We start from the raw sequence: 27,122 nt of genomic DNA, 5'->3' as shown, positions 1-27,122 counted from the left end.
ACTCTTACACTCTCCCTGTTATTCTTCATTCTAATGAAAGGAGTCATTTTCTCCTCAATGGACTTTATTCTTTTATCAATGTACTGACTAGATAATTTTATCAACATTGACACATGTCACTAGCACTTGAAGACAGAGGCATCTTACTAACTATTGCTGGGCCAGTGTCAAAGCAGCTTCTCCTTTTGATATGCTGCTGAGTTAAACTGTAGGAGAAATGTAAAATTATTAAAGAATAGAAGTTGACCTCATTGAGTAGGAATTATGAGTGAGGGTTCTGGAAGTTTCCAGAAGTCTATATTTGGATTCAAGAAGAAGATATAAATTAAACATGTTGCTAAGTCTGGAAATAATTTTGCCTACATGGTTCCTTAGGTCACATTCACTATGTTCCAAATGCAGGTATTTGGTACAGGATGGTGGGTTAGAGGAGAATCAGATGAGGCCTCCCCACCCCAGAAATTCCACATATGCTAAGGATGAAAATTAAAGACAGTATGAGGGAAAACCTATGTGAAGCCAAGAAGTGATGTCAGTTCTCAGCTGTCCCAAGTGGGATCTTTATTTTTATGTTTTTAAAATGTTTTATTTATTTTATCTACTTACCTTTATTGTTTTAAAAAATTAATTCCAGTAGAGTTAACATACAGTGTTATATTCATTTCAGGTGAACACTAGAGTGATTCAACAATTCCATACCTTATTCAGTGTTCATCACGATGAATGTGTTCTCCATCCTTATCACTTATCTCCCCCATTTCCCCTCTGGTAACCATCTGTTTGTTCTCTGCAGTTAAGAGTCTGTTTTTTTTTCTTTGGTTTGTCTCTTTTTTTTCCTTGTTTGTTTATTTTGTTTCTTAAATTCTACATATGAGTGAAATCATACAGTATTTGTCTTTCTCTGACTGACTTATTTCACTTAGCATAATACTCTCTAGCCCCATCTATGTCATTGCAAATGACAATGTCATTATTTTTATGGCTGAATAATATATATATCAGTGTGTGTGTGTGTGTGTGTGTGTGTCTTCTTTATCCATTTATCAGTCGATGGACACTTTGGCTGCTTCCATAATTTGGCTATTGTAGATAATGCTGCAATAAACATAGAGGTGCATATATCTTTTGGAATTTGTGTTTTTGTATTTTTTGGATAAATATCCAGTAGTGGAATTACTGAATTATATGGTAGTTCCATTTTTAATTTTTTAAAAAAATTTTTTATTCTTATGTTAATCCCCATACATTACATCATTAGTTTTAGATGAAGTGTTCCATGATTCATTGTTTATGCATAACACCCAATGCTCCATGCAGAATGTGCCCTCCTCAATACCCACCACCAGGCTAACCCATCCTCCCACTCCCCTCCCCTCTAGAACCCTCAGTTTGTTTTTCAGAGTCCATCGTCTCTCATGGTTCGTCTACCCCTCCAATTTCCCCCGCTTCATTCTTCCCCTCCTGCTACCTTCTTCTTCTTCTTTTTTTTCTTAACATATATTGCATTATTTGTTTCAGAGGTACAGATCTGTGATTCAACAGCATGGTACTGGCACAAAAACAGACACATAGATAAATGGAACAGAATAGAGAGCCCAGAAATGGACCCTCAACTCTATGGTCAACTAATCTTTGACAAAGCAGGAAAGAATGTCCAATGGAACAAAGACAGTCTCTTCAACAAATGGTGTTGGGAAAATTGGATAGCCACATGCAGAAGAATGAAACTGGACCATTTCATTACACCACACACAAAAATAGACTCCAAATGGTTGAAAGACCTCAATGTGAGACAGGAGTCCCTCAAAATCCTAAAGGAGAACACAGGCAGCAACCTCTTCGACCTCAGCCGCAGCAACTTCTTCCTAGAAACATCGCCAAAGGCAAGGGAAGCAAGGACAAAAATGAACTATTGGGACTTCATCAAGATAAAAAGCTTTTGCAAAGCAAAGGAAACAGTCAACAAAACCAAAAGACGACCAACAGAATGGGAGAAGATATTTGCAAATGACATATCAGATAAAGGGCTAGTATCCAAAATCTATAAAGAACTCATCAAACTCAACACCCAAAGAACAAAGAATCCAATCAAGAAATGGGCAGAAGACATGAACAGACATTTTTCCAAAGAAGACATCCAAATGGCCAACAGACACATGAAAGAGTGCTCGATATCGCTCGGCATCAGGGAAATCCAAATCAAAACCTCAATGAGATACCACCTCACACCAGTCAGAATGGCTAAAATTAACAAGTCAGGAAACGACAGATGTTGGCGGGGATGCGGAGAAAGGGGAACCCTCCTACACTGTTGGTGGAAATGCAAGCTGGTGCAGCCACTCTGGAAAACAGTATGGAGGTTCCTGAAGAAGTTGAAAATAGAGCTACCCTATGATCCAGCAATTGCACTACTGAGTATTTACCCCAAAGATACAAAAGTAGGGATCCGAAAGGGTACGTGCACCCCGATGTTTATAGCAGCAATGTCCACAATAGCCAAACTGTGGAAAGAGCCAAGATGTGCATCGACAGATGAATGGATAAAGAAGAGGTGGTATATATATACAATGGAATATTATGCAGCCATCAAAAGGAATGAGATCTTGCCATTTGCAATGACATGGATGGACCTGGAGGGTATTATGTTTAATGAAATAAGTCAAACAGAGAAAGACATGTATCATATGATCTCACTGATATGAGGAATTCTTAATTGCAGGAAACAAACTGAGGGTTGCTGGAGTGGGGGGTGGGGTGGGAGGGATAGGGTGACTGGGTGATAGACACTGGGGAGGGTATGTGCTATGGTGAGCACTCTGAATTGTCCATTTTTAATTTTTTAAGGAACCTCCATACTGTCTTCCACAGTGGCTGCACCAGTCTACATTCTCACCAACAGTGAGGTTCCTTTTTCTCCACATCTTTGTCAACCCTTGTTTCTGTGTTTTTTATTTTAGCCATCCTGGCACGTGTGAGGTGATATCTCATTGTGGTTTTGATTTGTATTTTCCTAATGATCAGTGATGTTGAGCATCTTTTCATGTGTCTATTGGCCATCTGTATGTCTTCTTTGGAGAAATGTCTGTTCGTGTCTTCTGCCAAGTTTTAATTGGATTATTTGTGAGTTTTGGTGTTGAGCTGTATAAATTCTTTATATATTTTGGATTCTTTATATATTTTGGAGTCTGCTTGAGATTCTCCACCCCCTACTTCTCTAAAATAAATAAATAAATCTTTTTAAAAATCACCGTCAAGACAATAAAAAGGCAAGTCACAGAACTGGATAAAATATTTGCCACACATATATATGCCCAAGGATTTGTATCCAGCATATATAAAGAATTCCCCCAACACAGTAATGAAAAGACAAACAATTTTGAAATAGGCAAGTGAACAGACACATCACAAAAGAAAATATACAAATGGTAAATGAGGACATTAAAAAGTGCTCAATACAATTAGTCATCAGGAAAATGAAAAGCAAGTCCATATGAAATATCACTACACATCCACAAGAATGAATGAAATTAAAAAGTCTGGTGGATTTGGAAAAGGTGGTGGAGGAGTAGGGGACCCTATTCCAACTGGTCCCGGAATTGAGCTGGATATCTACCAGACCACTCTGAGCACCCATGAAATCAGCCTGAGATGTAAAAAGATCTGGATCTCTACAAACAGAAGATCACAGGTGGTTGGTTTCAAGGTACAAAGTGGGGAGCCGTGATTCCATGGGCAGATATCTGAGGATAAACGATAAATGGCAGCAGGAGGGAGCCTGGCTGGGGGGATCTTACACTGCCGGTAAGCAACAGCCTCCCACACTGGGGATGGGGCACAGACTCACAGACTGGTAGCTGTGAGGAAAGGACTTTAGATGGAAACCAGAGTGGCGGGGTTGAGGGTGCGAACTGGGAGTGACTGGCGGTTTTAGAAGCACAAAGGGCAGAGACGTGCCCTGACCTGGAGGCAGGACTTGAAGTGCTGTGGAGGGGCACACAAGCCAGGACGCTGCAGTTTATAGCAGCACAGACAGAAATGGAGAGACTGTGGCCTGGAGAGCTCACTGAAGAACAGACTGCAATCTCTCTGCTCTGAGGGAGAATGTTGGAAATGGGCTCTTCTGCTCTGACTCTCAGAAGAGATGAGGAAAGCCACCAGGGAAAGCCACCAGAGAACAAAAGCCCCCCAAAACCAGTTCCCACTGAGCCCATCCCCCACCACAGAGGGGCAGGGCAACTCTGCCCAAACAGGGTTGCCTGAGTAACAGCGTGTCAGGCCCCTCCCCCCAGAAGACAGTCTGGGAAAACAAGAGGCCAGCAACCCTAATGTCCCTAGAAAACAGGTGCATCTTGCTTGAGTTTTGGTCAATAATTTGAACTCTATACATTCCCTCAACCACCCATCAACAGAATGACTAGGAGGAGGAACCCCCAAAATAGGAAAGACTCAGAGATTATGATTTATGCTGCAGATTTACAAATGGATGCAGATATAACCAAGATGTCAGAGATGGGATTCAGGTTAGCAATGGTGAAGACAATAGCTAGAATGGAGAAAACAATTAATGGCAACATAGAGTCTTTAAGGGCAGAAATGAAAGCTGAATTGGTAGAACTTAAAAATGCTATCAGTGAGATCCATTCTAATCTACATAATCTAACAGCTAGTGTAAGCAAGGCAGAAGAACGAATTAGGGACCTGGAAGACCATTTAATATATAAAAAGGGAAAAGAGGAGGCCAGGGAAAAACAACTCAGAATCCATGAAAATAGAATCAGAGAAATAAGTGACACCATGAAACGTTCCAGTGTCAGAATTATTGGAATCCCTGAGGGGGTGGAGAGAGAGAGAGAGGACTAGAAGATATGTTTGAGCAAATCATAGCAGAAAACTTCCCTAATCTGGGGAATGAAACAAACATTCATGTCCTAGAGGCAGAGAGGACCCCTCCCAAGATCAAGGGGGAAAACAGGCCAACACCCCGGCATGTAATAGTAAAACTTGCAAATCTTAGAACCAAGGAAACCATCTTAAGGGCAGTTAGGGGGAAGAGATTCCTTACGTACAGAGGGAGGAACATCAGAATAATGTCAAACCTATCCACAGAGACCTGGCAAGCCAGAAAGGCCTGGCAAGACATATTCAGGGTACTAAATGAGAAGAACATACAGCCAAGAATACTTTATCCAGCAAGGCTTTCATTTAGAATGGATGGAGAGATGCAGAGCTTCCATGACCGGCAGAAGTTGAAAGAATATGTGACCACTAAGCCGGCCCTGCAAGAAATATTAAGGGGGCTTCTATAAAAGTAGAAAGACCCCAAGAGTGATCTACAACAGAAATTTACAGGGACAATCTATAAAAACAACATCTTCACAGGCAACAGGATGACAATTAATTCATATCTTTCAATAATCACTCTTAACGTGAATGGCCTAAGTGCTCCCATAAAACTTCACAGGGTTGCAGATTGGAAAAAAAGACAGGACCCATCCATATGCTGTCTACAAGAGACTCATTTTGAACCCAAAGATACATCCAGACTGAAAGTGAAGGGATGGAGATCCATCTTCCATGCCAGCAGACCTCAAAAGAAAGCTGGGGTAGCAATTCTCATATCAGACAAAGTAGATTTTAAACAAAAGACTGTAGTTAGAGACACATAAGGACATTATATCATTCTTAAAGGGTCTATCCAACAAGATCTAACAATTGTAAATATCTATGCCCCCAACATGGGAGCAGCCATCTACATAAGCCAACTGTTAACCAAAATAAAGAGTCATATTGATAACAATATGTTAATTGTAGGAGACCTCAATACTCCACTCTCAGCAATAGACAGATCACCTAAGCAGAAAATCAACAAAGAAACAAGAGCTTTGAATGACACACTGGACCAGATGGACCTCATAGATATATACAGAACATTCCACCCTAAAACAACAAAATACTCATTCATCTTGAGCGCACACGGAACTTTCTCCAGAATAGACCACATACTGGGCCACAAATCAGGTCTCAACTGATACCAAATGTAGGATTATTCCCTGCATATTCTCAGACCACAATGTTTTAAAACTAGGACTCAATCACAAGAAAAAATTTGGCAGAAATTCAAACACTTGGAAGCTAAGACCACTCAGCAAAAATGAACTATTGGGACTTCATCAAGATAAAAAGATTCTGCACAGCAAAGGAAACAGTCAACAAAGCTAAGAGGCAAACCACGGAATGGGAGAAGATATTTGCAAATGACACTACAGATAAAGGGCTGGTATCCAAGATCTATAAGGAACTCAACACCCAAAAAACAAATAATCAAGTCAAAGAATGGGCAGAAGACATGAACAGACACTTCTCAAAAGAAGACATACAAGGGACGCCTGGGTGGCTCAGTCATTAAGCGTCTGCCTTCAGCTCAGGTCATGATCCCAGGGTCCTGGGATCGAGCCCCACATCAGGCTCCCTGCTCAGCGGGAAGCCTGCTTCTCCCTCTCTCACTCCCCCTGCTTGTGTTCCCTCTCTCGCTGTGCTTCTCTCTGTCAAATAAATAAATAAAATCTTAAAAAAAAAAAAAGAAGACATACAAATGGCTAACAGACACATGAGAAAAATGTTCATCATCATTAGCCATCAGGGAAATCCAAATCAAAACCACACTGAGATACCACCTTACACCAGTTAGAATGGCAAAAATGGACAGGGAAAGAAACAACAAATGTTGAAGAGGTTGTGGAGAAGGGGGAACCCTCTTACACCATCAGTGGGAATGCAAATTGGTACAGCCACTTTGGAAAACAGTGTGGAGGTGCCTCAGAAAATTAAAAATAGAGCTCCCTATGACCCAGCAATTGCACTGTTGGGTATTTACCCCAAAGACACAGATGTAGCAAAAGAAGGGCCATATGCACCCCAATGTTCATAGCAGCAATGTCCTCAATAGCCAAACTGTGGAAAGAACCGAGATGCCCTTCAACAGATGAATGGATAAAGAAGATGTGGTCCATATATACAATGGAATATTACTCAGCCATCAGAAAGGATGAATACCCAACTTTTACATTAACATGGATGGGACTGGAGGAGATTATGCTAAGTGAGATAAGTTAAGCAGAGAAAGTCAATTATCATATGGTTTCACTTATTTGTGGAACATAAGGAATAGTATGGAGGACATTAGGAGAAGGAAGGGAAAAATGAAGGGGGGGTAATCGGAGGGGGAGACGAACCATGAGAGACTATGGACCCTGGGAGGCAAACAGGGTTTTAGAGGGGAGGGTGGTAGGGGGATGGTTTAGCCTGGTGATAGGCATTAAGGAGGGCAAGTATTGCATGGTGCATTGGGTGTTATACAAAAACAATGAATCATGGAACACTACATCAAAAACTAATGATATACCATATGGTGACTAACATAACATAATAAAATAGAATAAAATTTAGAAAAAAGTTTGTGATTTTTAAAAGCTTGATAAGATTCTGATGTGTATCAAGGTTGAGCAGCAGCCCTCCAGCTGGTTATACTAGTCACATCAAATGTGCCTGCACATGTTACAAGGAAATACATTTAATCATTCATCATAGAAATGTATTTCAATATGATTGCTGAAAATAATTTATTTAGATATGGATATTATTATTTTTGTAGATTTTATCTAAAAGTATGCACCATCTGTTTATTGATTATGGTAGCTATATATTAAAGAGTTCCATTTTTAGGTGAAATATATTCAATAAAAAGGAAATAATTTTTATCTTAATGTTTAAACTACAGTGCAATTAACTAAATTATCATGTCCTATATGGTAGCTGCTAATATATGTATGCCATAATTAAGAGGAAACAATTAGCCTAATGCATACTGATTTGAAGTTGCAAATGTAGTAATTGACTGCAAACATTATAACCTAAAGGAATAAATAGTATTGAGCTATCAGACTCTTGGGAAGGTATAATGGGAATATAATGAGCAGTTTTATTTCAAAACCCCACAAATATTTTGTAAAATGCTGTTTATTCATACAGCCCAGCTCTGAGATTTTCTGCCTTCTTCAGCTCCTTTATGATCTCTGCTTCTATTCCGGGATTCAGAGTTTTCCAATGAGTTAATTCCCAAATTGTGCTATGTTATTTCCTCTCAAAAAGAAGCCAATAAAATCAGAAGAAAAGTGTGAGAAGTGGTAAGCATGGTTAACAGTGTACTTTGGAGTTATCAAACATTGAATATGTTAACTTTCCTTCTCAAACTCCAAAACTCCAAGCATAATATATGGCTTTCCCCAAATTTGTTGATAGAAAAATAATTGCATATTTACCTCAAATATAAGTTAAGGATGAGATATTTGTAAGTGTGGGGAATGAAGAAGTATGAGAAAATGACAGATTTATAATGAATTAATATTCCCTCCAAAATTAATAGAATTCCCCCTCCTGCATCATTGTAAATCTTTGTATCTTATCACTTTTATCTCAGAATTGATGATGTGATAGCCAATTTATTTTCCATCCCTCCCATGTTATCCTCCACTTTCCCCATTTTCTTTCTTCTTACCATTTAATGCTCTAATTCCTAAATGATTGAACTAGTTCATCCTTTGAGTAGCTACCAAATACATCTAATATTCTTAGGCTATGTAAATTGTCTCCCCAGTGAAGGCTACATGACTTGCAACCCTAGGAGGATACACAGAAGCCTCTCAGGATTTGAATCCTCAACATTTCCCTTTGGAAACCTAGAAATAGTTACTTCAGTCAAATACCTCAAAAGGAAGGAAAGCCATGGAGACATGTAGGAAAGTAAGAGTCAGATATTTGTTTTTTTAAGAGGATTTCTTTTTTTAATAATTTTTTATTATGTTATGTTAATCACCATACAGCACGTCATTAGTTTTTGATGTAGGGTTCCGTGATTCACTGTTTGCATATAACACCCTGTGCTCCATGCAATACCAGGAGACAAACCATGAGAGACTATGGAATCTGGGAATCAAACTGAGGGTTTTAGAGGGGAGGGGGCTGGGAGCATGGGTGAGACTGGCACATATTGCAGGTATTATATTTGAATTATATTATTTATAAAAGATCGGACAGTGAATGTGTGGTTAAGAGAGTCAGTTCTAGGATATGAGGTATTATCCCATCTTCTCTTGCTGGTAATTGATAAAAGCAGTTGGTTAGCACTGTTGGTGACAATATATAAATTGGTACAGGCACTATGAACAACAGTATGGAAATTCCTTTACAAATTAAAAATAGAAATACCATACAATCTAGTAATTCCACATCTGGTATTTACCCAAGAAACAAAAACACTAATTCAAAAAGATATATGCATTCCTAGGTGTATTCCAACATTATTAACAATAGCCAAGACATGTAAGCAGCCCATGTCCATCATAGATGAATGGATAAAGAAGTAACACATACACACACAATGAAATGTTATACAGCCATAAAAAAGAAAAAAAAAAAAACCTTTGAATTTGCAACGACATGGATGGATCTAGAAGGTATAATGCTAAGTGAAATAAGTCAGGCAGAAAAAGCCAAATACCATATTTCACTTACATGTGGGATCCAAAAAAATAAAAGCAGTGAGCAAACAAACAACAACAATAAAAAACAGAAATAGACTCAGAAATGCAGAGAACAAACTGTTTGTTGCAAGAAGGGCAGGGGTAAGGGGTGGACAAATTAGGTAAAGGAAATTAAGAAATAGAAACTTCTAGTTATAAAATAATTAAGTCACAATGATGAAAAGTACAGCACAAGGAATATTGTGAATAATATTGTAATATTATTGTAGGGTAACAAATGGTGACTACACTTACTGTGGTGAGCATTTGATAAGGTGTATGATTGTTGAATCACTATGTTGTACACATGAAACTAATATAATGTACATTATACTTCATTAAAAAATAAAAATTAAAAAGTTGATTAGCAAATAATACCCATAATATCATATCTATAATAGCAAGAAGGTAAACTGTGGTCTATGTTACTTGCATTATTTTTATAAAATTACACATAAAATGATAAGGTTTCATTTGTTTGATTGATGATGAATGAGTCAGTGAGCATTCATTTATCGCCTACTTTTCAGATTCCTACAGCAGAATTTCTCAATGGATTTAGAGGACTTAATGACAGGGATTCACTCCCATGCAAATTGCAGGCAAGTGGGGATTAGGGTTCACACTGCAAAATGAGGGCCAATAAATCATAGCACTGCGATGAATAAATGTATTTGTAGATCAGATAATGACTGGAGGAAGCTAACCATTTTGGAGGAGGGTAAACCCAAGGTAATTTAGAGTAGGGGATCTTCAGAGTCCTACATAGAAAGTGTGGAGTACACAAGCTGTTTTTTTAGGGGGGAGTTGTTTTGTTTTTTGTTGTTTGTTCATTTGTTGTTTTTGTTGTTTAATTTTATTATGTTATGTTAGTCACCATACAATACATCATTAGTTTTTGATGTGGTGATCCACAATCTATTGTTTTCGTATAACACCCAGTGCTCCATGCAGTACATGCCCTCCTTAATACCCATCACCGGGCTAACCAATCCCCCCTCCCCACTCCCCTATAAAACCCTGTTTGTTTGTCAGAGTCCATAGTCTCTCATGGTTCATCTCCCCCTCCTATTTCCATCCCCCCTTCACTTTTCCCTTCCTTCTCCTAAAGTCCTCCATGTTATTCCTTATGTTCCACAAATAAGTGAAACCATATGATAATTGACTTTCTCTGCTTGACTTATTTCACTTAGCATAATCTCCTCCAGTCCCATCCATGTTGATGTAAAAGTTGGGTAGTCATCCTTTCTGATGGCTGAGTAATATTCCATTGTATATATGGACCACATCTTCTTTATCCATTCATCTGTTGAAGGGCATCTTGGCTCTTTCCACAGTTTGGCTATTGTGGACATTACTGCTATGAACATTGGGGTGCATATGGCCCTTCTTTTCACTACATCTGTGTCTTTGGGGTAAATACCCAGGAGTGCAATTGCTGGGTCATAGGATAGCTCTATTTTTAATTTTCTGAGGCACCTCCACATTGTTTTCCAAAGTGGCTGTACCAACTTGCATTCCCACCAACAGTGTAAGAGGGTTCCCCTTTCTCCACAACCTCTCCAACATTTGTTGTTTCTTGCCTTGTCAATTTTTGCCATTCTAACTAGCGTAAGGTGGTATCTCTGACTTGATTATTTGTTTTTTGGGTGTTGAGTTTCAGAAGTTCTTTATAGATCTTGGATACCAGCCCTTTATCTGTAGTGTCATTTGCAAATATCTTCTCCCATCCTGTGGGTTGCCTTTTTGTTTTGTTGACTGTTTCCTTTGCTGTGCAGAAGTTTTTATCTTGATGAAGTCCCAAGTGTTCATTTTTGCATTTGTTTCCCTTGCTTTTGGAGACATGTCTAGGAAGAAGTTGCTGTGGCCGATGTCAAAGAGGTTACTGCCTATGTTCTCTTCAAGGATTTTGATGGATTCCTGTCTCATATTGAGGTCTTTATCCATTTTGAGTTTATCTTTGTGTATGTTAGAGAATGGTCGAGTTTCATTCTTCTGCATGTGGCTGTCCAATTTTCCCAGCACCATTTATTGAAGAGACTGTCTTTTTTCCCTTGCATGTTTTTTCCTGCTTTGTTCAAGATTATTTGATCATAGAGTTGAGGGTCCATATCAGGGCTCTCTATTCTGTTCCATTGGCCTATATGTCTGTTTTTGTGTCAGTAGCATGCTGTCTTGGTGATGACTGCTTTGTAATATAGCATGAAATCGGGCAATGTGATGCCCCCAGCTTTGTTTCTCTTTTTCAACATATCCTTGGTGATTGGGGGTCTTTTCTGATTCCATACAAATTTTAGGATTGTTTGTTCCAGCCCTTTGAAAAATGTCATTGGAATTTTGATCGGGATGGCATTGAAGGTACAGATTGCTCTGGGTAGCATAGACATTTTAACAATGTTTATTCTTCCGATCCATGAGCATGGAAAGTTTTTCCATCTTTTTGTGTCTTCTTCCAGTTCTTTCATGAGTGTTCTGTAGTTCCTAGAGTATAGATCCTTTACCTCTTTGGTTAGGTTTATTCCGAGGTATTTATGGCTTTTGGTGCTATTGTAAATGGAATTGATTCTTAAATTTCTCTTTCTACAGTTGCATTGTTAGTGTATAAGAAAGCAACTGATTTCTGTGCATTGATTTTGTATCCTGCCACATTACTGAATTGCTGTATGAGTTCTAGTAATTTGGGGGTGGAGTCTTTTGGGTTTTCCACATAAAGTATCATGTCGTCTGCAAAAAGAGAGAGTTGACTTCTTCTTTGCCAATTGGAATACCTTTTATTTCTTTTTGTTGTCTGATTGCTGTTGCTAGGACTTCTAGTACTGTGTTGAACAATAGTGATGAGAGTGGGCATCCTTTTCTTGTTCCTGATCTTAAGGGAAAGGCTCTCAGCTTTTCCCCATTGAAGATGATATTCACTGTGGGTTTATCATAGATGGATTTCATGAACTTGAGGAATGTTCCCTCTATCCCTATACTCTGAAGAGTTTTAATCAGGAAAGGATGCTGTATTTTGTTAGATGCTTTTTCTGCATCAATTGAGAGCACCATATGGTTCTTCTCCCTCCTCTTATTAATGTGTTCTATCACATTGATTGATTTGCGAATGTTGAACCACCTTGCATCCCGGGGATAAATCCCACTTGGTTGTGGGGGATGATCCTTTTAATATATTGTTGGATCCTATTAGCTAGGATTTTCTTGAGAATTTGGAATCCATATTCATCAGGGATATCGTTCTGAAATTCTTCTTTTTGATGGGGTCTTTGCCTGGTTTGGGGATTAAGGTAATGCTGGCCTCATAGAATGAATTTGGAAGTTTTCCTTCTGTTTCTATTTTTTGAAAGAGCTTCAGTAGAATAGGTATTATTTCTTCTTTGAATGTTTGGTAGAATTCCCCAGGGAATCCATCAGGCCCTGAACTCTTGTTTTTTGGGAGGTTTTTGATCACTGCTTCAATCTCCTTACTGGTTATTGGCCTATTCAGGTTTCAATTTCTTCCTGCTTCAGTCTTGGTAGTTTATAGGTTTCCAAGAAGGCATCCATTTCATCCAGGTTGCTCAGCTATTGGCATATAGTTGTTGATAATAATTTCTAATAACTGTTTCTATTTCCTTGGTGTTAGTTGTGATCTCTCCCCTTTCACTCATAATTTTATTAATTTGAGTCCTTTCTCTTTTCTTTTGGATATGTCTGGCCAGTGGTTTTTCTTTCTTATTAATTCTTTCAAAGAATCAGCTTCTAGTTTTGTTGATCTGATCTACTGTGTTTCTGGTTTCTAATTCATTGATCTCTGCTCTAATCTTAATTATTTCTCTTCTAATGCGTGGCTTAGGCATTGTTTGTTGCTTTTCCTCTAGGTCTTTAAGTGTAGAGTTAGTTGGTGAATTCGGGGTTTTTCTATTTTTTGAGTGAGGCTTGGATGGCTATGTATTTCCCCCTTAGAACCGCCTTTGCAGTATCCCATAGGTTTTGGACCGATGTGTTTTCATTCTCATTGGATTCCATGAATTGTTTAAGTTCTTCTTTGATTTCCTGGTTGACCCAAACATTCTTGAGCAGAGTGGTCTTTAGCTTCCACGTGTTTGAATTTCTGCCAAAATTTTTCTTGTGATTGAGTTCCAGCTTTAGAGAATTATGGTCTGAGAATATGCAGGGAATAATCTCAACATTTGGTATCAGTTGAGACCTGATTTGTGACCCAGTATGTGGTCTATTCTGGAGAAAGTTCCATGTGTGCTTGAGAAGAATGAGTATTCTATTGTTTTAGGGTGGAATTACAAGCTGGTTATTCTCTTCCAATACAATTCATGGAAGCCTCCTTATTGCCCCTTTCATGTCCTTGTTCCTCAAAGTATAGATAAAAGGGTTAAGCATAGGAGTCAGCAGACTGTATAACAGGGCCATGAGTTTGTCCTTGTCCTGGGAATTAGTATCAGCAGGTTGCACATACATGCATATTACAGCCCATAGAAGAGAGAGACAACAATAACATGAGAGCCACAAGTATTGAAGGCCTTCTTGTTTCCTGTTGACGACCGAATTCTGACCACTGTAGCTACAATGAACCCATAGGAGAGAAGGATAAGAGACAAGGGAACCAGGGTAAAGAACATCACCACAAGAGAGAGCATAGTTACATTGAAAGTGGTGTCGACACAGGACACCTTGGTCATCACTGGACTCTCACACAAGAAGTCATCCACCTTGTTGTTTCCACAAAGTGGCAGCTGGACGGTGAGGGATGACTGAAGCAAGGAGTTAGCCAAACCAATTATCCATGCCACAGCTACTAGGGAGACAGAGTCACCGATCCATGATAGCCTGGTACTTCAAGGGCTTGCAGATGGCCACGTACCGATCCAAGGACATGACTGCCAAGAGGATGCATTCTGTGGCCGCCAGAAAGTGAAACATATAGAACTGGGCCACACAGCCTGCATAACTGATGGACTTATCTGGTCCCCAGAGATTCAGCAGCAGTTGAGGGATGGTGGTTGTGGTAAAACACAGGTCCAGGAAGGAGAGGTTGGAAAGGAAGAAGTACATAGGACTGTCAAGATAAGGGTCTCCCCTGGACACCACAATAATCGAGATGTTTCCCCCTAGTGTGTAGATGTAAGCCACAAACACCATTATGAAGAGTGGCATTTCCAACCAGGGATGGTCAGAGAAACCCAAGAGGATGAAGACCTTTGGAGTACTTGCATTGCCAGATTGATGACAGTCATTCCTCTTGTTGGTGGATTCAAGTCAAAGTGAAAAAATATTTATAGAAAAACTATTAGGGAAGAGAAAAGTCAGCATTGCTCTTATACCAGAGAATATTATAAAACAGAGGAATGTTTCCCAGGAACCGGCCATGCTGACCTACTACATGGTTTCATTTCTTTCATCCACTGTCTGCTGACCCTGGGCCACTCTGCTTGAATTCATGACTTGGTTTAGGTAAGTTCAGGAATTTCTGAGCTCCAGCTGGATCGATCTGAATGCATAGAAATGAGACATAGTGCTGTTCCTTGGGCCTATGCCTCAAATCCTAAAATGACTTTTGCAGCATAAACCTTTTGTCATAACAGGAAACATGCAGTTGAAAGGAAATGATTCCTTGCCACATGTTCAGTACTTGAGGAACAATGCAAACAGTAACTGATAGCACAGCCTGGTGATATGAGACATTCAAGACATCAGTGCTTAAAAATGATATGGTATGTTCTAGTGCTCGTCACATCAGGAGTAGTAATCTATCACAAACTTGACAGCTGTATGGTTGTTTATGGGTTTGCCGTTTGTTTCCATTGCACCTGTGAGTGTATGTGTATGTGTGTGACTTGGGTTATGATGTAAAATGTATATCTTGCATTCAGAAGTGGTAAGAAGTTTCAAACACTGTTGTAGTAGAAAAGAGGATATGACATCAGAGAACCTGGATCCAGTCGACTGCTGATAGTTAACACTTAGACCTTTTCTGCATTGCTTACTAGCCAGCTGTGTTTTGTGAGGATTAATTAATCCAATATGTGTGACTATGCTTCATTAAGTGAAATACTTAACATGTGGGTAGTTATTTTTATGAAGTGTAGTGCCCAGTGGTGATTAAGAGTCCATATCAACTCATTAATCCTTGTTCCAGTTGCATCCAAATATTCAGTGTGCTTACCCCTGCCAGAAGCCTCACAAGGATTACATTTTCTTCTCTTTCATTCTCCAAATCACTCCTATTATGTGGCTTGAATCCAGTGTTCATGATGTTAAGCTTTTTATGCCAGTACACATATATTTTAATTCATAGAAATGCCCACTAATGCAAACAGTGACCCTACATTATTTTTCATTGAAAGAGACACATTTTAATGTTTTAAGTTATAATGATGTTGCATTATTAAATGTATCAATTTATTTCCAAATTTCTTTTAGTATACAGCTTTGCATAGAGAGGTGACAACACGCATGGAGTTGCAAAAAGATAAAATCAATGAAGCTAAATAGATCACTCCCACCCACATACAACATCTCTCTTAAGTCATTGCAGGTATTCAATGGTCATGTTCCCTGTTTTTGCAAAATTGACATGGATCTTTTCTTTCCAACAGTGTTAAGTGTTAGAGATAAAGACTGAATATTCTCTCTGCATTCAGTGGCTTCACCTCATCATATCTTAGTTCCTTAATATTAGTCATTTGTTTGACTTGAAGGATCCCAAATATATTTAGATGTGGAAACAAATTTTTCTCCAAAGTTATATTTGTTAAGGAAAGTTTCCTCTCTGTATATAAAGCTGTGGGACATTTTCCTCATAGAGATAATAAATCTCACTGGGCATTACTTGGCAAGAAACACTGTAGAAATTCCCTCGTGGGAATACTACCTTCTAATTTTCTTCTTGCCACAATGAAATAGAAAGATAAATTTTGGAGTTTTCCTTGCTGTGGGGAATGGACTCAGGAGTAAAAGAATCTTAGAAAAACACATTTACCTCAACAATTTCATAGAAAACTTCCTTACATACCAGTGAAAATTTAACATAATTGTTTTTGGTGTCAAGATAGAATTTTCTATTTATATTCTCCTTGGATTATTGTTTCTTGAGATTCTTGCTATAATAAAGGCAGGAATATTCTTTAATCTATGCAGAGAAATCACCCAATTACCACATTCCCCCACCAACCTCCCCTCGAGTAACTCTCAGCTTGTTTCCATAGTTAAGTGTCTCATGGTTTTTCTCCATCTTTGATGATTTCTTCTTCAGTTTTCCTTCCCTTCCTCTATGATCCTCTGTGCTGTTTCCTATATTCCACATATGAGTGAAACCATATGATAATTGTCTTTCTCTGATTGACATATTTTGCTGAGCATAATACCCTCCAGTTCCATCCATGTGGAGGTAAATGGTAGGTATTCATCCTTTCTGATGGCTGAGTAATATTCCATTTTATTTATGGACCACATCTTCTTTATCAATTCATCTGTTGAAGGACATCTTGGTTCCTTCCATAGTTTGGCTATTGTGGACATTGCTGCTATAAACATTGGGGCACAGATGCAATTTTTGGGTCATAGGGTAGCTCTATTTTCAAATTTTTGAGGAACCCCATACTGTTTTCCAGAGTGGCTATACCAGCTTGCATTCCCACCAACAGTGTAAGACAGTTCCCCTTTCTCCACATCCTTGCCAACATTTGTTGTTTCTTGCCTTGTAAATTTTTGCCATTCTAACTGGTGTAAAGTGGTATCTCATTGTGGTTTTGATTTGAATTTCCCCGATGGCTAGTGACATTGAACATTTTTCATGTGTCTGTTAGCCATTTGTATGTCTTCTTTGGAGAAATATCTGTTCATGTCTTCTGCCCATTTCTTAACTGGATTATTTGGTTTTTGGCTGTTGAGTTTTAGAAGTTCTTTATAGATCTTTGATATCAGCCCTTTATCTGTAAGTCATTTGCAAATATCTTCTCCCTTTCCAAGGATTGTCTCTTTGTTTTGTTGACTGTTTCTTTTGCTGTGCAGAAGATTTTTTTAATTTAATTTAATTTTATTATGTTATGTTAGTCACCATACAGTACATCATTAATTTTTGATGTAGTGATCCATGATTCATTGTGTTTGTATAACACCCAGTGCTCCATGCAGTATGTGCCCTCCTTAATACCCATCACCCTCCCCTCCAACACCCTTAGTCTATTTCTCAGAGTTCATAGTCTCTCATGGTTCATCTCTCGCTCCTATTTCCCCCCCTTCATTTTCCCCTTCTTCCTCCTAATGTCCTCCATGCTACTCTTTATGTTCCACAAATAAGTGAAACCATATGATAATTGACTTTCTCTACTTGATGTATTTCACTTAGCATAATCTCCTCCAGTCCCATCCATGTCAATGCAAATGGTGGGTATTCATCCTTTCTGATGGCTGAGTAATATTCCATTGTATATATGGACCACATCTTCTTTATCCATTCATCTGTTGAAGGGCATCTCAGCTCTTTCTACAGTTTGGCTATTGCAGACATTGGGGCTATGAACATTGGGGTGTATATGGCCCTTCTTTTTACTACATCTGTGTCTGTGGGGTAAATACCCAGTAATGCAATGCCTGGGTCATGGGGTAGCTCTATTTTTAATTTTTTGAAGAACCTCCATGCTGTTTTCCAAAGTGGCTGTACCAACAGAAGATTTTTATCTTGAAGTTCATTTTTGCTTTTGTTTCCCTTGCTTTTGGAGACATGTCTTGAAAGAAGTTGCTGTGGCCGATCTCGAAGAAGTTACAGTCAATGTTCTCCTCTAGAATTTTGAGGATTCCTCTCTCACATTGAGGTTTTTCATCCATTTTGAATTTATCTTTGTGTATGGTGTAAGAGAATGGTCTAGTTTCATTCTTCTGCATGTGGTTGTCCAGTTTCCCTGGCACCATTTATGGAAGAGACTTTTTTCTAATGGATGTTTTTTTCCTGATTTGTCAAAGATTAGTTGACCATAGACTTGAAGGTCAATTTCTGGGTTCTCTACTCTGTTCCATTGATCTATGTGTCTGTTTTTGTACCACATACTGTCTTATGACTACAGCTTTGTAATATAGCTTGAAGTCAGGCATTGTGCTGCCCCAGCTTTGGTTTTCTTTTTCAACATTCCCCTGGTGATTTGGGGTCTTTTCTGCTTCCATACAAATTTGAGGATTGTTTGTTCCAGCTCTGTGAAAAAAAAAATGTCAATGGTATTTTAATAGGAATTGCATTGAAAGTATAAATTGCTCTGGGCAGCATAGACATTTTAACAATGTTTATTCTTCCAATCCATGAGCATGGAATGTTTTTCCATCTTTTGTGTCTTCCTCAGTTACTTTCATAACTGTCTGTAGTTTCTAGAGTATAGATGTTTTTCCTCTTTAATTAGGTTTATTCCTAGGGATCTTATGGTTTCTGGTGATATTGTAAATTGAAATTCTGTAATTTCTCTTTCTTCAGTTATATTGTTTCTGTATAGAAATACAACTGATTTCTGTGCATTGATTTTTGTATCCTGCCACGTTGCTGAATTGTTGCATGAGTTCTAATAACTTGGGGATCGAGTCTTTTTTTTATTGTTATGTTAATCCCCATACATTACACCATTAGTTTTAGATGTAGTGTTCCATAATTCATTGTTTGTGCGTAACACCCAGTGCTCCATGCAGAATGTGCCCTCCTCAATACCCGGGATGGCGTCTTTTGGGTTTTCACATAAAGTATCATGTGTTTGTGAAGAGAGTTTGACTTCTTCTTTGCCAATTTGAATGCCTTTTATTTCTTTTTGTTGTCTGATTGCTGAGGCTAGGACTTCTAGTACTATGTGGAATGATAATGGTGTGAGTGGGCATCCTTGTCGTGCTCCTGTTCTTAAGGGGAAGGCTCTCAACATTTCCCCATTGAGAATGATATTCTCCATGGAATTTTCATAGATGGTTTTTATGAAATTGAGGAATGTTCCCTCTATCCCTATACTTTGAGGAGTTTTAATCAGGAAAGGATGCTGTATTTTGTCAAGTTCTTTCTCTGCATCAATTGAGAGGATCATATGGTTTTTGTCTTTTATTAATGTGCTCTATCATGTTGATTGATTTGCAAATGTTGAACTACCCTTGCATCCCAGGAATAAATCCAACTGGTCATGGTGAATAATCCTTTTAATGTACTGTTTGGATCCCATTGGGTAGAAATTTATTGAGATTTTGACATCCATGTTCATCAGGGATATTGGTCTGAAAATTCTCCTTTTTGATGGGGTCTATGTCTGGTTTGGGATCAGGGTATTGCTGGCCTCATAGAACAAGTTTGGAAGTTTTCCTTGTATTTCTATTTTTTGAAACAGCTTCAGGAGAATAAGAATTATCTCCTCTTTAAATGTTTGGTAGAATTCCCTTGGGAAGCCATCTGGCCCTGGACTTTTGTTTTTTGGGAGGTTTTTGATTACTGCTTCAATTTCATTACTGGTATTGGTCTATTTGGATTGTCTATTTCTTCCTGCTTTCATTCTTGGTAGTTTATAAGTTTCCAGGAAGGCATCCATTTCTTCCAGGTTGCTTAATTTGGTGGCATATAATTGCTGGTAATAATGTTTAATAATTGTTTCTATTTCCTTGGTGTTAGTCGTGATCTTTCCCCCTTTCATTCATAATTTTATTAATTTGGGTCCTTTCCCTTTTCTTTTGGATAAGTCTAGCCAGTGGCTTACCTTTTTTATTAATTCTTTCAAAGAACCAGTTTCTAGTTTCCTTGATCTTTTCTACTGTTTTTCTGGTTTCTATTTCATTGATTTCTGCTCTAATCTTTATTATTTTTCTTCTCCTGCCTTATTTGCTGGACCTTCTCCATCTCCTTTAGGGGTAAGCTTAGTTTGTGCATTTGGGATTTTTCTTATTTTTTGAGAGAGGCTTGCATGGCTATTTATTTCCCCCTTAGGACTGCCTTTTCTGTATCCTATAGGTTTTGGACTGATGTGTTATCGTTCTCACTAGTTTCAATGAATTGTTTAAGTTCTTCTTTAATATCCTGGTTGACCCATTCTTTAGCAGGATGCTCTTTAACTTCCACCTGTCTGAGTTCCTTCTAAATTTCTTCTTGTGGTTGAGTTCCAGTTTCACAGCATTGTGGTATGAAATATGCAGGGGATAATCTCAATCTTTTGGTATTGGTTGAGACCTGATTTGCGACCCAGTATGTGGTCTATTCTGGAGAAAGTTCCATGTGCGCTTGAGAAGAATGAGTGTTCTGTTATTTTAGGATGGACTGTTCTGTATATATCTATGAGGTCCATCTGGTCCAATGTTTACCTCAGAGCTCTTGTTTCTTTGTTGATCTTCTGTTTAGATGATCTGTCCATAGCTGTGAGTGGAGTGTTGAGGTCTTCCACTATTAATGTATTATTGTCAATATGTTTCTTCATTTTCATTATTAATTGGTTTATATAATTTGCTGCTCCCATATTGGGGGCAAAGATATTTATAATTGTTAGTTCTTCTTATTGAATAGAACCTTTAAGTATGATATAGTGTCCCTCTACATCTCTTACTACTGTCTTTGGTTTAAAATGCAATTTTGGGGGGCGCCTGGGTGGCTCAGTCATTAGGCATCTGCCTTCAGCTCAGGTCATGATCCCAGGGTCCTGAGATTGAGCCCTGCATTGGGCTCCCTGCTCAGCGGGAAGCCTGCTTCTCCTTCTCCCACTCCCCCTGCTTGTGTTCCTGCTCTCGCTGTCTCTCTCTCTGTCAAATAAATAAAACCTTTAAAAATAAATAAATAAAATGCAATTTTTGTGATATGAGAATTACTAACCCAGCTTTCTTTTGAGGTCCATTGGCATGGCAAATTGTTCTTCATTCCCTCACTTTCAATCTGGAGGTGACTTTAGGCTCAAAATGGGTCTCTTGTAGACAGCAAATGGATGGGCCCTGCTTTTTTATCCAATCTGAAATCCTGTGTCTTTTCATGGGAGCATTCAGCCCATTTACATTCAGTGTAACTATTGAAAGATCTGAATTTAGTCCCATTGTATTACCTGTAAAGTCCCTGTTTCTGTATATTTTCTGTTTCTTTTTGGTCTATGCGACTCTTGGGGTTTCTCTTCGCTTACAGAATCCCCCTTAATATTTCTTGCAGGGTTGGCTTAGTAGTCACATATTCTTTCAGCTTCTGCCTATCCTGAAAGCTCTTTATCTCTCCATCCATTCTGAATGACAGCCTTTCTGGATAAAGTATTCCTGCCTGCATGTTCTTTTCATTTAGTACCCTATGTCTTGCCAACCTTTTCTGGCTTGCCAGGTCTATGTGGACAGGTCTGATGTTATTCTGATGTTCCTCCCTTTGTATGTAAGAAATCTTTTTCCCCAGCTGCTCTCTGGATAGCTTCCTTTGCTCTAAGATTTGTAAGCATCATTATTACATGTCAGGGTATTGATCTATTTTTATTGATTTTGGGAAGGGTCCTGTTGCCTCTTGGACATGAATGCTTGTTTCCTTTTCCAGATTAGGGAAGTTCAGCTATGATTTGTTCAAATATACCTTCTAGTCCCCCCCCCGCCCCCCCCCACCGTCAGGTATCCCAATAATTCTGACTTTGGAACATTTCATGGCACTGTTCATCTCTTTAAGTCTATTTTCGTGTGTTATTAGCTGCCTATCCCTATCTCTTCAGCTTCCTTCCTTTCTATCAGCTTATCTTCCAGGTCACTAATTCGTTCCTCTGCCTCATTTAGCCTGGCTGTTAGAGTGTCCAGTTTAGATTGTATCTCATTCATAGCATTTTTAAGTTCTGCCTGATTAGATCTCATTTCTGCTTTTAAACATTCTATATTGTCACTAATGCTTTTGTCAAGCCTAGCTATTGACTTCATGATTGCTATTCTGAAGTCTGTCTTTTTCATCTTCCTTATATCCATATCCATTAGTTCTGTGGCAGAGAACATTGTCCCTGGTTCTTTTCTTTGTTGAGAGCTCCTCCTCCTTGTCATTCTATTGAGGAATGGATGAGTGAATGGACGGGGTCCAAAATATCAACCATGACTCAAGGTAGATATACCCTAGCAAAATCAGAGTGATCAGATGCCACCACCAAAAAAACAAAGCCAAGCCCCCTTCCACATGATCACGCTGAGCTAATACCCGTGCCTGGAATCCAGCCGCAACCTCAGTGGCGCCTGCCGCCTGCCACCACCTCTGGACCATGGACCCCTGCAAAGTGAGTGAGCTTTGGGCTTTCGCGAAAATGTGTAAGCAGGATCCGAATGTTCTGCACACCGAGGAAAAGCACTTCATGCGGGAGTGGGTGGAGAGCAGGGGGTGTAAAATACCACCTGCCACTCATAAAACTAAATCAGAAGACAATATCAAGGAAGAAAAAACAGATAGTAAGAAGGCGGAGGAAAACATAAAGACAGATGAACCATCAAGTTAGGAAAGTGATCTAGAAATTGACAATGAAGGTGTGATTGAACGAGATACTGATGCCCCTCAAGAAATGGGAGACGAAAATGTAGAGATAATCGAGGAAATGATGGATCAGGCAAATGATAAAAAAGTGGCTGCCATTGATGCCCTAAATGATGGTGAACTACAGAAAGCCATTGACTTGTTCACAGATGCCATCAAACTGAATCCTCACTTGGCCATTCCGTATGCCAAGAGAGCCAGTGTCTTCATCAAATTACAGAAGCCAAAAGCTGCCATTCGAGACTGTGACAGAGCTATTGAAACAAATCCTGATTAAGCTCAGCCTTATAAGTGGCGAGGCAAAGCACACAGACTTCTGGGCCATTGGGAAGCAGCAGCACATGATCTTGCCCTTGCTTGTAAACTGGATTACGATGAAGATGCTAGTGCAATGCTGAAAGAAGTTCAACCGAGGGCCCAGAAAATTGCTGAACATTGGAGAAATATGAGCGAAAACGTGAAGAGCGAGAGATCAAAGAAAGAATAGAAAGGGTTAAGAAGGCTCAGGAAGAACATGAGAGAGCCCAGAGGGAGGAAGAAGACAGACAATCAGGAGCTCAGTATGGCTCTTTCCCAGGTGGCTTTCCTAGGGGAATGCCTGGTAATTTTCCTGGAGGAATGCCTGGAATGCAGGAATGCCTGGGCTCAATGAAATTCTTAGTGATCCAGAGGTTCTCGCAGCCATGCAGGATCCAGAAGTTATGGTGGCCTTCCAAGATGCGGCCCAGAACCCAGCGAATATGTCAAAATATCAGAGCAATCCAAAGGTTATGAATCTCATCAGTAAACTGTTAGCCAAATTTGGAGGTCAAGCATAATGCCCTTCTGACAAATAAAGCCCTTGCGGAAGGAAAAGCAAGGATCACCTAATGGATGTCACAATAATGCAAACCAGCATACCTCTGACCTTCTCATGAAGAAAGCTGGGGTGCTGTGAAAAGAATCCCTACCCCTCTGCCCCACATGCAACTGAAACATTCTACAGTGTTTTGCCATAGGGTATTCATTCAGATAATGTTTTCCTACTAGGAATTACAAACTTTAAACACTTTTTAAACCTTAAAAATATTTAAAAACATATTAAAAGGGTGTGTTAGTCCCTACATTTTTCTTTACTAATCAGTTCAGTTTTTTTTCCTTTGGATTAATTGGGCAAGGAAGATACTTCAGTGTGGGAGATTTATTGCTCAGTTTGAGTGAAATAAAGGTTTATATTTAAATAGATGAAGTTTGAGTTGGAGATATGGTTTCTGAGGCATTTTGACTTGTGTTTTTAAATGCTTTATTTTTTAAACACGATTTATTTGGGTAAAACCATTGGGACCTGCAGTACTGCAGGAGGACCTGGGTAGGGACCGGAAGTGCTTGGCAGGGCAGCAGCAATCTTACTCCTTTTTTACAGTGTGCACCCTTGTGCAGATGCATTTAAATCTTACACTGTGGTGAAGGGATGATTTTTATAATGCTGCAGTAGAATTGGATTACTTAGCTGTGTTCTTGTCTGATATAGAAAATAAATGTTTGCATTATTCCCACATAGGGGAAATAAGAGAATACTTTTCTTTTTATATTTCTGTGTTTAGAGTGACCTTCCTGGTCAGAAAATATCCATCTCTTGGTGTGCTTCTACTTGTTTTCACCTCCCCCCGCACCACCGCCCCATACTCTTTTTGGGCTAAAGATAATCCTTTTTCACTGGCTTCATCACTACTGTATCATTCACAGCATAATTATCCAAGTATATGTCATGCTAGGTTTAATATGTAATATAGTGATTATGTGAAGTAATACCCATAACAGCTGTAGTTTCTTACTTGGCCAAGCGATTTCATATTTAAATTATAGGTTTCCACTTTGGTGATATCTTACCATGTCAAAAGATATTGGAAGGAAGGATTCCCTTTGGTGTTCAGTCTTCTACTTTAGGAAATACTGTTGCAGCTGGAGTTTATCTTACATTATTCATCTTCATAGTTTGGAGAGGATGAGGTTTGAATTCATTGATATACATAGAGGGGAACCAAACTTCTTGATCCAACATGAATTATAAAATTGATGAGATCCATGGTTCTTCATTTCGGGATTGATGAGTCATTGTGCTCCTATTTAGCTCCTAAATACTGCACCATCTCCCCTACCTCTCCTTTTTCTCCCTCCCTCTCCTCCAAGGATAAAGAAATGATAAATTTTCTGTTGTACATTCAACTCTTAATATTAATTAGGACTAAGTCTAGGCACTGTACCAGGAATTGCTAGGGTTCTACCTATCTTTCAATTTAAAGTGCTGGTGTTTAAAAATAGTTTCAAGGGATGAGAACCTCTGTACTTTGCTTATTTTGAAGAATCAGTGGTAAGAGCAGTGAAAAAAATTCCAGGGGATACATTTTTAAAATAGCACATTTCTGAAGTCATAAGTAAGTTGATTCAGGTTTTAACCCTTTGCTGTACACAAGCAGATAGAAATGCATCTGTTATATGAGTGAGAAAAGGCTGTATGCTAACTGAGCATGCTTTTTAAACCCTTTAAAAATACTTGGCATATAAACTTGCGATTGAGCTTCCCAGTGGTTTTGTTGTTGTTGTTAATGTGTGTTCTCTCTCAGATTTTCTAATGTGTGCTGTGAATAACTCAAGAAGACCAGTTCCTTTTGGGTTCCTTATTTGATTTAATTATATATAAAGTACATTCTAACATTGCAAATATTACCATAAATGGGTAAAAGTAAAATTGGTCTTCTGAAAATGTGTCCTGTGCTTTTAAGTTCCACAAATACAAAGTACATTCATTATCATAGAAACTCAGTATCATTTTTTTTTGAAGATTTTATTTATTTATTTGACAGAGAGAGACACAGCGAGAGAGGGAACACAGGCAGGGGGAGTGGGAGAGGGAGAAGCAGGCTTCCCGCGGAGCAGGGAGCCGGATGAGGGGCTCCATCCCAGGAACCTGGGATCATGACATGAGCCGAAGGCAGATGCTTAACGACTGAGCCACCCAGGCGCCCCCAGTATCATTTCTAAACCAGAGTTTTTTTTCATGTGCTAACAATGATATAAGAAGGAAAAGTAAAGGAGTTTTTTTCTGCTTAAAAATATATAGTTATTGGATTTCTAGCTACCTTAAAAATAAAGTATGGTTTCAAACTGGAAAAAAAGAAGCCAAAATGAAACACAAGAATAAAAATAAAAAATAGAAAAAATTTAAAAATTAAAAAATAAATAATTTCAAGAAAGAGGGGATGGGAAGGGGGGCTATAATCTCTCAGTGTGGACAAAGCAGGATGTTTCAATTTTTCCTGGGTGTATTTTGGTCTGTGTGTTAGAGGCCACTATGTCCCAGAATTACTAGGAAAGTAAAAATTTATATATAAAAAGGAAAACTGAGTAGAGTGAAACACAGGCTAAAATAAAGCATCTATCTATAAAAAATATAGGTGTGTAAAAATACAAGTTCAAAAAGAGACTATGAAAAATAATTCGGTATAATAAACATCTAGCTGGCATGAGGAGAAGGTATGAAGGAAAATACAGCAGGGGAAAACATCATGAGAGAAGGGGAAAAAAGAAAGAAAAAAGAAAAGGAGAATTATATCTGAAAAATAAACAGGCCGTGAGGCCACACCTGGAGCTCAATGTACAATTCTCCCCTGGCGTTGGGATTTTCAGTCTTGTGGGATCCAAAGGATTGTCATCCACCTGCTCTTCCAGCCTGTCTTCTGGGGGAGGGGCCTGCTGGGGTGTTTCTCAGGTAACCCTGCCTGTGCGGAGTTGTCCCACACCTTGTCAGGGGGATGGGCTCCGTGGAAACCGGACCTCTTTTTGACTTCTGTTCCCCGGGGCCTCCCTGCGCCTCTTAGGGGATCAGAGCAAACATGGCCACAGCCAAACCTCTGGCCCAGAGCAGAAAATTCGGCCTGCCGTCTTTAATAAACTCTCCAGGACAAGCAGTCCCCACTTCTGCTTGATCTGCTGAAAACCGCAGCCTCCCACGGTGCGTGCCCACTGCAGCTCCCTCAGAAGGGTTTTCAGGGGCCCGGGAGTGACTGCCCTTTGCGCTTCTCAACCCCTGCGCACACACCCAAAGCTCGGGAATC

At 39.1% G+C, this 27,122-nt stretch overlaps 2 pseudogenes; one reads left to right on the top strand and one right to left on the bottom strand.

The window, feature by feature from the left end:
- Window positions 1-13,880: 13,880 nt before the first annotated feature.
- On the bottom strand, window positions 13,881-15,819 carry LOC117999727 (annotated as a pseudogene).
- A 6,576-nt stretch (window positions 15,820-22,395) lies between these two features.
- On the top strand, window positions 22,396-23,959 carry LOC117999709 (annotated as a pseudogene).
- Window positions 23,960-27,122: the final 3,163 nt, after the last annotated feature.

Source organism: Mirounga leonina, unplaced genomic scaffold (genome assembly GCF_011800145.1).
Source record: "Mirounga leonina isolate KUSES-001 unplaced genomic scaffold, KU_Mleo_1.0 Mir_460, whole genome shotgun sequence".
NCBI classification, from domain to species: Eukaryota; Metazoa; Chordata; class Mammalia; order Carnivora; family Phocidae; genus Mirounga; species Mirounga leonina.
Note: the sequence above shows the minus strand (reverse complement) of the source record. Positions and strands in the feature narration are given on the sequence as shown.